The 12,129-nt window shown below is 41.0% G+C and overlaps 1 non-coding gene across 1 annotated transcript; it reads left to right on the forward strand.

The window, feature by feature from the left end:
* Positions 1-6,827: 6,827 nt before the first annotated feature.
* Positions 6,828-6,936, forward strand: LOC144705076 (small nucleolar RNA R71). The gene has a single exon (XR_013581975.1). It is a non-coding gene; the product is annotated as a small nucleolar RNA R71 (small nucleolar RNA).
* Positions 6,937-12,129: the final 5,193 nt, after the last annotated feature.

The following is a 12,129-nucleotide window of genomic DNA, read 5'->3' on the forward strand; positions in this document are numbered from 1 at the left end:
ACCCTGCGGGTGTTTGTGCACGCGCGAACGCCTGCGCGCGGGTGAGCCTGCTCGCGCTGCGCGCGCTGGCTAACCTGGCGCGAGCCTGTGCGCGGCGCTGCTGCTGCGAGCCTGTGCGCGGCGTTACTGCGCGCGGGCGAGCCTGCGCGCGGCGCTGCGGCGCGCGGCGAGCCTGTTCGCAGTGCTGATTCGCGCGGGCGAGCTTGCTCGCTGCTTGGATTGCTGGCAACCTCGGTTGAGGCCTGGGTTGCTAGCAGTTGGAAGTTCTGTAGGGAAGGATTTCATGATCGGATGCGAGAACAATGAAATTTTTGCTAGACAGAATGGAAAACGATTCAATCAACTATGGGATTCAAAATCAAACGTAACCAAAGGAACAACAGAACTTGGAAATGCTGAAGACACAGCTTGTGATCTTCAGCCCAACCCTGATTGTCTTAGAAGGGAGAAGAAGATCGTACCAAAACCGAAACGCTCACGCCTCCTTGTGTCACTCCTTCCGGGCAAGGCGACGATCGTCGTGCTCCAGCTACTCCTCGGCTTGCTTCTCTCCCAGCTCCAATGCTCATCAGCCTTGGAGGGTCTGCAGAAATCCTTTCTCTCCAAGCCCTAGCTTCCTTGAGAGAAATTCTGGACAACCTAAAATCAACTCTCAAGAGAGTATTTATAGGTTTCTCTTAAGTCATGCCCAGGGGCATTTTTGTAATTTCTGCTTCTTTGAATTTTTGCCCGCTCCTCTTGATCCTCGTCTCTTTCCTTGATCTTCTTAACCTGTCTCTGAATGTTTACTAACCATAAAATGTTAAATATATTCCACTTGATTCAAAGGATCAAGTGGGGTTAGTGATTTTATAAAATGATGCATATGCATGATATTAGCATGAATTAACATTATAATTTTGATGAATGAAAACTAAAAGTTTAATTATTTGATGATATATTTGAGAGTCATCAACCACCCCCCAACTTAGATCATTACTAGTCCCTTAGTAATGAAATGCAGGTGAGAATAAAAGATGATCTCAAGTTGACCCTCGACTTCCGATAGCTTTGATTCATGCTCTTTTCAAGGAGTATTTTCAGCAATTGAACTTGACCAGCATAGGAGAAATTTAGGATCTATCTCAGCCTTCTACCTCAACTAAGTGCACTTGATCTACGGAGTACATATAGTAAGTACATAGTATATGGAGTAAGGTCGAGTTAACACCCCAAGCGCACTACTGAACAAGGCATGGAGAGCGGTGCTAATGGTAGCTCAATACTATGGCTATAGTAGCATCGGCTCAAACACATGGGAGACAGCTTTTCCACCTTTATTTTCTTTGGCATTTGCTGCTTGTTGGTCATTTTTTATGACAATCAACTTTAGTAACTATGATGCAAGCTTTTGCTTGTTTTTGCGCAATGCAGCTTTCACTTTATAATTTGGTGGCGCTTATCCACTACCCATGTGCCGTCCTTAGTAGACCGGCAGCTTATTCCCCCGACGAAGTTTTGTATCCTTCTTGGTTCAGGGAGCTTCACTCACATCATAATAATATTGCCAATGAGCTAGCACTAACCCTACTCTCCACTAAAGCTAAAAATTTCGTGCATGTAAGTGCTAACTCAACCCGAAGTCGGTGGTGAGGTGAGAGAAATATAATGGTAAGAGATGTGGATGAAATAGTACGTATCATAGTGCACCTAGCTAGGCTTACTTCACCTAGGATTTCCTAGCTGGCCACTCTTGCACCTCTACCCTTTTGAAAAGAATCGAATTATCATGCATATCATTGGACAAGCATCTCCTAGGATCATCAAATATCCATGGTTTGTGAATGCAAAACGAAAAATTTTAATGGATGATGCATGCAACTGTACTCCCCTCCCCCCAATAAAAAGGCATGTTCCTACATGACAAATCATAATTACGAGAAAGGAGAAAGAGAGATCAAACCATGGAAGGAAAGGCGGCGATCAGCATTCGTGTTGTCCAGTGACGGTGTACCTAGCTTGGATAGGAGTAGCTGCACACGAAGACAGAAACAAAAACGAAGAAAACAAAAACAAAACACAGCAAAATAACAAAACAGAGAAAATAGGAAATGGAAGCAAAAACTAGTCAGATCATGAGCTCTCGTGCGGTGGCTTTTCTAAAGTAATATTCATGGGGCTATTAAGATCTTCTTCTTCTAAGTAGGGTTTGAGCCGTTGCCCATTCACAGTGAATTGTCTTTGAGATGTAGGATCAAAAATGGTAACCGCTCCATTCTCAAAAACCTGCTGAACAAGGAAGGGGCCATCCCATCGCGTTTTCAATTTTCCTGGAAAGAGTTTTAATCTAGAGTTGTAAAGCCATACTTTTGATTCTCTACAAAAATTCGTCTCTTCAAGCTCTTATCATGAAACATCTTCATCTTGGCTTTATAAATCTTCGAATTCTCATAAGCCTCATTTCTTAACTCTTCCAACTCATTCAATTGAAGAAGTCTATGCTTGCCGGCTCTATCAAAATCTAGGTTGAGTTTCCTAATAGCCCACAGGGCCTTGTGTTCTAACTCAAGTGGTAGGTGACAAGCCTTCCCAAAGATAAGTCGAAAGGGAGACATGCCGAGAGGAGTTTTGTAAGCGGTCCTATAGGCCCATAATGCCTCGTCTAGCTTCCTAGACCAATCTTTCCCATCCGGACGCACTATTTTTCTCAAAATTTTCTTAACCTCCCGATTGCACAATTCAACTTGGCCATTGGCTTGAGGGTGATAAGGAGTAGTGACTCGATGATGGACACCAAACTTCTTAAGGAGGTTCCTAAAGTTGTAGTTTGTAAAGTGGGAACCTCCATCACTAATGATAGCTCGTGGGCATCCATATCTATAAAAGATGTTTTTCTCAATAAAATTAATCACTACCTTACTGTCATTGGTTTTGGAGGGAATGGCTTCTACCCATTTGGAGACATAATCGACAGCCATCAAAATATATTCATAACCATTAGAACTAGGGAAGGGTCCCATAAAATCGATTCCCCATAAATCAAATATTTCTACTTCTAGGATGGGTTGTAGGGGCATTCTATCTTTCCTATTTATGTTGACGGATGCTTGGCATGCTAAACAAGTATTATAAAATTTCTGGGCGTCATGAAATAATGTAGGCCAAAAGAAACCCGATTCAACAACTTTATAAGCTGTTACCTTGGCTGAGTAGTGTCCCCCTCCGGGTTTGGAATGACAGAATTCCAAACTGCTTCTTTGCTCGCTCTCGGGGACACACCGCCTCAAAATTTGATCTTGGCCTTGATGGAATAGCTCCGGATCTTCCCAAAAGTAAAATCGCGCATCCTTAAGCAGCTTCTTCCTCTCATGAGACGTCCATCCTGTGGGAATTTTTCCTGAAACCAAAAAATTGACAATGTGCGCGTACCAAGGAAGCGATGTTCCTTGTGCGGTTAGGACATATTCATCAAGAAATGCATCATTTATAATCTCAGGTTGGGTGCTCATGATTCGAGAGAGATGATCTGCTACTACATTTTCACACCCTTTCTTATCTTTGATCTCTAAATCAAATTCCTGCAATAAAAGCACCCATCTAATCAACCTAGGTTTGGCCTCCTTCTTCGTTAACAAGTATCTAATAGCTGCATGATCAGAAAAAACAGTAATTTTACTACCTAACAAGTAAGATCTAAACTTTTCTAAAGCAAAAATAATGGCTAGCAGTTCCTTCTCGGTAGTAGTATAATTTAGCTGCGCGTCCACTAAGGTTCTGCTGGCGTAGTAGATAACCACGGGTTTCTTGTCGATTCGCTGACCTAACACTGCACCTACTGCAAAATCAGAAGCATCACACATTAGTTCAAAAGGAAGGGTCCAATCGGGCCCTTGCAAGATAGGCGCATTAACTAAGGCTTCCTTCAATTTATAAAATGCATCTTTAGCTTCTAGTGTTAGTTCAAACTCATTGTTCTTAGACGATAAAAGATTTGTAAGAGGTTTGGAAATTTTAGCAAAGTCAAGAATGAAACGTCTATAGAAACCCGCGTGGTCGACGAAACCCCTAAGGGTTTTTAGGTTGGTTGGAGGTGGAAGGCCCTGGATGATTTCGATCTTTGCCTTGTCCACTTCCAATCCACGGTTGCTGACCATGTGTCCCAGCACTACTCCCTCCTGCACCATGAAATGGGATTTTTCCCAGCTCAGGACAAGGTTGGACTCAATGCACCTCTTCAATACTTTGGTGAGGCTTAGTAAGCAGTTTTCAAAGGTAGATCCAAAAACTGAAAAATCAACCATAAAGATTTCTAGACACCCTCCTACTAAATCAGAAAAGAGGGCATTCATACATCGCTGAAATGTGGTGGGGGCATTGCATAGCCCGAAGGGCATACGCCTAAAGGCATATGTCCCTACGGGACTCGTAAATGTTGTCTTCTCTTGATCATCAGGATGGATGTTTACTTGGTTGTACCCTGAATAACCGTCAAGAAAACAAAAATATTGTTGCCCCGACAACTTTTCTAATATTTGATCCATAAAGGGTAGAGGGTAGTGGTCTTTCTTGGTTGCCTTGTTTAGCTTCCTATAATCAATACATACTCTCCATCCTGTGGTCAATCTCTTCTGCACCTCTTCCCCTTTTTCATTCACTTCTACTGTAATTCCAGATTTCTTTGGTATCATGTGTACGGGACTCACCCATCTACTGTCGGATATGGCATAAATAATTCCTGCATTCAACCACTTTATAATTTCTTTCTCAAGAACTTCTCTCATGTAAGGGTTGAGTCTCCTTTGATGCTCTCTACAAGGTCTTGCTTCCTCTTCTAAAAATATCCTATGTTCACAGATCGAAGATGGAATTCCCCTAATATCATCAAATGTCCAACCTATGGCATTTTTATGCTCCCTAAGTACATCGAGCAAGTCACTTTCTTGTTCAGGAGTGAGTGATGAGGAGATGATTACCGGTAAGATTTTCTTCTCATCTAGATATGCATATTTGAGGGATGAGGGTAAGGGTTTCAATTCTGGTCCTACCTCTACCGAAGGGGAGTCTATGATTTCTTCCTCTAGCTCTCTGCCCTCTACTTGTGACAAGTATTCCTTAATCACATCCTCTCCGTCACCCCCTGCACACAATTTTAACTCCTCATTGCTTCCTAAGGGACATTTCATCATTTTTGATATATCAATTTGAACTCTCTCCTTTCCAATTTTAAACTCCACCGTCCCCTTTTCCCAATCCATTATCGTTTTCGCCGTAACTAGAAATGGTCTTCCTAAGATAATAGGAGCTAAGCTAATGTTTCCCGATATTTTCACATCAGTCACTATAAAATCTACAGGTATTTCACAATTCTCTATAGTGATCATGACATCGGTTAACCTTCCCTCGGGTTGCTTAACAGTTCCATCAGCCATGAGTAAATCCATATGTATTTCCTCCAATTCTCCAAACCCACACTCCTCATATAATGCCGTTGGGATGATGCTTATGCTTGCTCCCGTATCTAATAAAACTTTAGAGAATGTGTTTCCTCCAATGTCACATGTGATAAAAGGGGCTCCGGGGTCTCTCATTTTGATAGGGATGGCATTAAGGATGCTAGAGGCATTTTCAGATAATTTAACTACTTCCCTAGGCTTCCTAATGGTGCAAGAGTCCTTAAGGTACTTCTTTAGGGAGGGTGCACACCTAAGCATGTCTTCTACAGTAACAGTCATGGTGGCCTTTTTAAAATTCTCTAGCAATCTGTTTTCATAATCAAGGATAGGTTTTTTTCTATTTAAAGCGGAAGGGTAGGGAACATGCTGCCCACTCGTAGAAGGTAAAGGCTCCTCCACATAGGGAGAATCCTCTCCTTCTTCCTCTCGCGGTTCATTCCCCTTCTTAGAATTCTCTACAGAATTCTGATGGGGATCCTGAAGTTCTTTTCCATTTCTCAATTTTGAGATTGCTAGAACTTCAGGATTGTCTCCATTCGTCTCATCGTGAATGGAGTGCTGCACATGATGCAAGTTGCATGGATTTACTAATGGTTTCGTGAGAAATTTATGTGATGTGCACGAGAATTCTGGAGTTATACCTTGTTGTTCAGGTGGTGCAGGTCTGAAGCTCTCTAATAGCTTCCTCATCTGCTCTTGAGATTCCAGCACTTGCTTTGTTTGAAATTCCATCATCATTTGTATCTTCATCTCCATCTCCGCCCGCAACTTTTGGTTTTGCTTCTCTATCATATCTGAAATGACGGGGGTAAGTGAAGAAAAATCAGGCTGGTTCTGAGATGGAACCTGATACTGCTGTAAGGCCTGTGCTGGAATGGTTGTCTCTGCTGGAACGGAGGTTGAGCTGCCGGCTTGTTCCCTTGGTGGAAGGTCTCTCCATTTTGGAAATTTGGCCTCTTTTGACCTGCCCACGGTTGTTGCGGCTGGTTGAAGGCCTTCACCTCTTCTTCCATGGCTTGGCAGGCCCCATCTTCATGTTCCCTACTGAAGCAGAGAGAGCAGATCTTAGCTTTAATGATAGGAGAGTTACCTAAAAAGACATTCTTCAAGGTGGAGGTGAGCTCCTCCAATTTCTGGTTAGTCTCCCTTAGGCCCGCTTGTAGCTCTCCCTCCTTGGCTTTAACCTGCAGAACTCCTGCTCTTTTTGGCTGCAGGTTTCTCCCATTCTGATTGGCTCCAATCTCCTGCAAGTCAGTTTCTGCAACTCTCTCCAAAATATCGAAAACCTCATCCTCGTATGCGGTACAAAACGTTCCACCCGTAGCGAGATTTACTTTGTTTTTCATAAAATCAGAGAGAGATTCATAAAATATTTGGGCTAGTTGACATTGCTCAATGCCATGGTGAGGACATTTCCTCAACAAATCATTGAATCTCTCCCATGACTCACTAAAGGCTTCTCCGTCATGAGGATGGAAATTGTGAATTTCTCTTCTATAAAAATTTGTTTTGGAGAGAGGGTAAAATTTCTGCAGAATTTTTTCTTGCATCTCTTCCCAAGAATTAAAAGTGATTCCTAGATTACGATACCATGCAAACGCTTTATCTTTAAGAGTTAGAGGAAAATATTTGATTTTTAACATCTCCGTAGATATTCCAGGAACATTTTGAGAAGAGCATCTAATATGAAAATCATCAAGGAATTCTAACGGATTCTGTGCAGGTAATCCGTTAAATTCAGGTAGAGAATTGATCAATGCATTATCGTATCGAAACAAGATACCTTCACCGATGTTCAGATTTACATCGGTTTGTCGTAAGCTTCCGGATGGTGTAGACCTATCCAACATAGTTCTTCTCCTCTCATTCTGCTGATGTATCTCTTCAACCATATTTCTCTGCTGAATTTCTGGTTCTGTGACTGTAGAATCCGGGGTGGCGTCTCTACTAATTTTTTCTGCAGACTTCTCACCAGCTCCTGAGCGTGTTACAGCCATAAATCTTCAGCAAAATGTTAGCAAACGATGAGCTGAGGATTTTAAAGTCCTTCCGCTTAAGATGATAAAAAAGAATGACGGTAGATTCAGAAAAACAAAAATTCCTACTGTAATACCGTGCTCCCCGGCAACAGCGCCAGTTGATGATCTCAATTTTAGGGTGTTTTTTACTGGTTATTTATCAGTTGAATTCGTGTGAGGATTGAGCTTATGCAACGAAATTTATAACCTCACAGCCTTTGGCAAGCAAGGGTGGATCCACAGGGAGCAGAGAAAACAGCAGAAAATTCTTTTCTATTAAATCAGTCTATTCAGTTCTCTAATTCCAAGTGTTAATCTCTATAGAAATTTTCTTCAGAATAAGTTGCAGAGAATTCCTTAAAAGTATTGATTCAGCTAATTCTTCAGTCAAATTATCTTCAGTTAAGTTTTACGGAGATATCTTGGCAAAACTCAATTGAGCAGAGCCGTCAACAGAGGAATTTTCTTTGTTGACGGTTCGCTTATGCCCTGTGAGGCAATTGAGCAAACACCTGCGGTGTTTGTGCCTTGTAACGCCTGCGCTGCTGGTGAGCTCGCTGGCGCTGCTGCGCTGGCTAACCTCTTGCTGGCGAGCCTGTCTTGGCGCTGGCGCTGCTGCCGCGAGCGAGCCTGCGGGCGTTCTTGTGGCGAGGCGAGCTGCGCCTTGGCGTGGCGGCGAGCCTGTTCGCAGTGCTGATTCGCGCGGGCGAGCTTGCTCGCTGCTTGGATTGCTGGCAACCTCGGTTGAGGCCTGGGTTGCTAGCAGTTGGAAGTTCTGTAGGGAAGGATTTCATGATCGGATGCGAGAACAATGAAATTTTTGCTAGACAGAATGGAAAACGATTCAATCAACTATGGGATTCAAAATCAAACGTAACCAAAGGAACAACAGAAATTGGAAATGCTGAAGACACAGCTTGTGATCTTCAGCCCAACCCTGATTGTCTTAGAAGGGAGAAGAAGATCGTACCAAAACCGAAACGCTCACGCCTCCTTGTGTCACTCCTTCCGGGCAAGGCGACGATCGTCGTGCTCCAGCTACTCCTCGGCTTGCTTCTCTCCCAGCTCCAATGCTCATCAGCCTTGGAGGGTCTGCAGAAATCCTTTCTCTCCAAGCCCTAGCTTCCTTGAGAGAAATTCTGGACAACCTAAAATCAACTCTCAAGAGAGTATTTATAGGTTTCTCTTAAGTCATGCCCAGGGGCATTTTTGTAATTTCTGCTTCTTTGAATTTTTGCCCGCTCCTCTTGATCCTCGTCTCTTTCCTTGATCTTCTTAACCTGTCTCTGAATGTTTACTAACCATAAAATGTTAAATATATTCCACTTGATTCAAAGGATCAAGTGGGGTTAGTGATTTTATAAAATGATGCATATGCATGATATTAGCATGAATTAACATTATAATTTTGATGAATGAAAACTAAAAAGTTTAATTATTTGATGACATATTTGAGAGTCATCAGGTAGCCAGATCAAGCACCAAGGCAGAATACAAAGCAGTTGTAAATGCAACTGCTAAAGTTCTTTGGATTAAATCAATATTAAAAAGGCGAAAATACAATCTGAATTCATACCAACATTGCGGTGTGCCAATGTTGGTGTCACATATTTGGGTGCCAATCTAGTGTTTCATGCTCAGACGAAACAAATCAAAATTGATTAAGACTCCGTGCGTGAACAAGTGGCAGCCAAAGCACTCAAAGTACAATACATAGATAGTGATAATCAATTGTCGGATTTACTGACCAAACCACTTGCAAATATTCATTTTTCTTTTCTCAGGACCAAGCTCAAGGTCATCTCCCACAACGTTGATCTTGCGGGGGTGTGTTAAGGAAGGAGTTCTACTCGCCATTGATATGCCACGATAGTGAAGCACTGGCCAGTAGGACTTGATATTAGATTATACTAGTAAAAAAAGGACACGTACCCTATACTCGAGGATTCAATATAGGAAAATATAGATGGTTAGGATTCAACATAGATAGGACATAGATAGACAGCTAGGATTCAATCTAGATAGGACAGAGATAGAACGGTAGGATGTGATTCTATGGAGCCCTTATACGACATTTTAACGGATCATATCGTAAGAACAACCTCTCTCTCGCTCTCACTTTGCTCTCTTGCTGTCTCTGTCTCAGTGTCGATCTCTCTCTCTTGTTGTCGCTCTCACTCTTGCTCTCTCCCTCTTTGGATCTTTTTCCATACTTGTCTCATTCATTAATTGGTTAGCCAACAAAGAAACCATCCATTTAACGGCCTCTGTGATAAATTCATTTGTCGCATTTGTCCGTATTAAACTGACAATGCTTGTCTAATCGTCCACGAAGAGAATTATGCTTTGTGACGAAACAATAAGGCATCCAATTTAATTTTTTCAATGTAAAATATGCTCATGTGTCTATGAAATGTTGAAGAAGGAGTTTTACTCGCCAGGCATCACTAGGCATCGACCGATAGGATTTTAAATAAGATTAGACTTGTAATAAGTGAGCACGTACCCTATACTCGCTAGAGAGATCTAGTAGCTAGGATTCAATATAGGAAAAGATAGGCGGATGGAATTAAGCATAGATAGGTAAAGATAGATGGTTAGGATCAACTATATATATGATTCAGTTGGACGGTTCAAATCTAATCCAAAAAGCCGTAATACATTGTTATAACGGTCAGGATTAAAACAAACAAACCTACTTATATTGTTATCACATCTAATACTATAAAGACGAACATACGTGTAGATTGAATTTGCGGACTTCTTTCTTCTTGCAATCTTTCCTTACCTCCTTTCCGCTTGGTACCTTTTTCTTTGTTTTCTTCTTTCTCTTGTTTATCTTCTTTTTATTTTCGTTTACGAAGCTTGAGGGATCTCAACATGGTATCAGAGCTGAAGAAGTTTCTACTGGAGTATCGACCTTGACTTTGCCCTCGATTGTAATATCTGTTGTCACTGCTGGACAAGTCCCGTTGAATATTTTGCCAAGAGCCTCAGTACTATTCTGGCTTAATGATGATAACTATCAAGCCTGTAAGAGTTTGGTCATTCCAATTTTAAATGGGTATGAGTTAATTACTTTTTTCAAGATGACACATCTCTTTTCTTTGTATTAGATGCACAGGATAATACGGTGGAAAATCTGGAATACAAACAATGGTGGTGGAATGATCAAAAGTTCTCGAATTTCTTCTCTCTGCGCTATTAGAATCAGTTGCTTCTGCATTAGCAAAGCCAGAACCACCAAAAAAGCCTAGATACCTGAAAACACATTTTCTAGCAGAATTAAAGCTAGTGTCATGGATTGTCATCACCAACTCCACACAATGGCGAGAGGTACAATGACTATAGATGAATATGTGAAACATTTTAGATTTGTTGTGGGATCACTAGAGTCAGCTGGTGCAAAAATTGATGATGACACAAAGAACTGTACATTTCTGAGAGAATTAGAAACCAAATATAGTCATTTTTTTCTGTGTGTGAATGCTATTCTTGATCATATGAAGTTTGAGGAAATTGCGACTAACCTCAAGTCGCATGAAGTGTATCTTGAATATCAAGACAAGGCAAGGTCAAGTGGTTTTCCTCCTATGGCTAATAATAACCAAGTTCAGAAGAACTCTGCTTTAAATCAAATCTCACGAAGGAACAGCTACTACTCAATAGGATCTAGTTAGAATGCTGGAAGAGGAAGAGGACGAAATAATAGATTCCAACCTAGATGCCAAATCTGTTCTCAATTTTTGTCATAGAGCTCGAGGGTGTCAAGAATTTACAAGAATGCAAATCTGGAACAGACAAAATCATCAGTCTACACATCAGGCATACACTCTAAGAAACTCTAAAAACAGTTTATGGTTCCCAGATAGTGGAGCTACTTACCATGTGACACTCGATTGAAGACTGATCCGAAACACAACCGACTATCAATGAAGCAAACATCTTCAAATGGGTAATGGTACAGGTTTGAAAATTCTGTCCATTGGCTCCTCTAATATTTCAACTTATAATAAAAGACTATCTTAAAGATGTTTTACACGTGCCAGGAATTACAAAAATTATTTGTCTGTTCATAAACTAACTTAAGATAATGATTTTTTTTGTGGAATTTCATCCATCTTATCGTCTTGTGAAGGACAAGAAAACCAACCTCATCTTGCTAAGGGGAACAATTAGAGAATGAATGTATTGTTTGCAGCCGCAAACAAATCAACCCATGGCCTTGTTGGAGAAAGGATGACTACAGACACATGGCACTCACGACTTGGAAATCCCCAATTTAGAATTTTACATCAAGTTACTAGGAAAATTGGAATTCCTTTCACAAATGCTTAAAACAATGGGTTTGTGATTCTTGTAAATCTCCAAGTCACATATGCTTATATTTACTCTTACTCAATTTTTTTCTAAACAACCAATCAAAATTATTAATTTTGATTTATGGGGACCATTACATGTCTTATCAAATATTGATTTTTCATATTATGTTGTATGCATATATAATTACAGTAAATGTACTTCGCTATACCTTTGAAACGAAAAAATGATGTATTGTATAAATTTTTAGAATTTTAAAGGATAGTAGAAACCAATTTTCTACTCAAATTAAGTATTTCAATCAGATTGGGGAGGAGAATACCAGGTGCTTCACTCAATTCTAAAAACACATGGTATGG

Source organism: Wolffia australiana, chromosome 6 (assembly GCF_029677425.1).
Source record: "Wolffia australiana isolate 7733 chromosome 6, ASM2967742v1".
NCBI lineage: Eukaryota > Viridiplantae > Streptophyta > Magnoliopsida > Alismatales > Araceae > Wolffia > Wolffia australiana.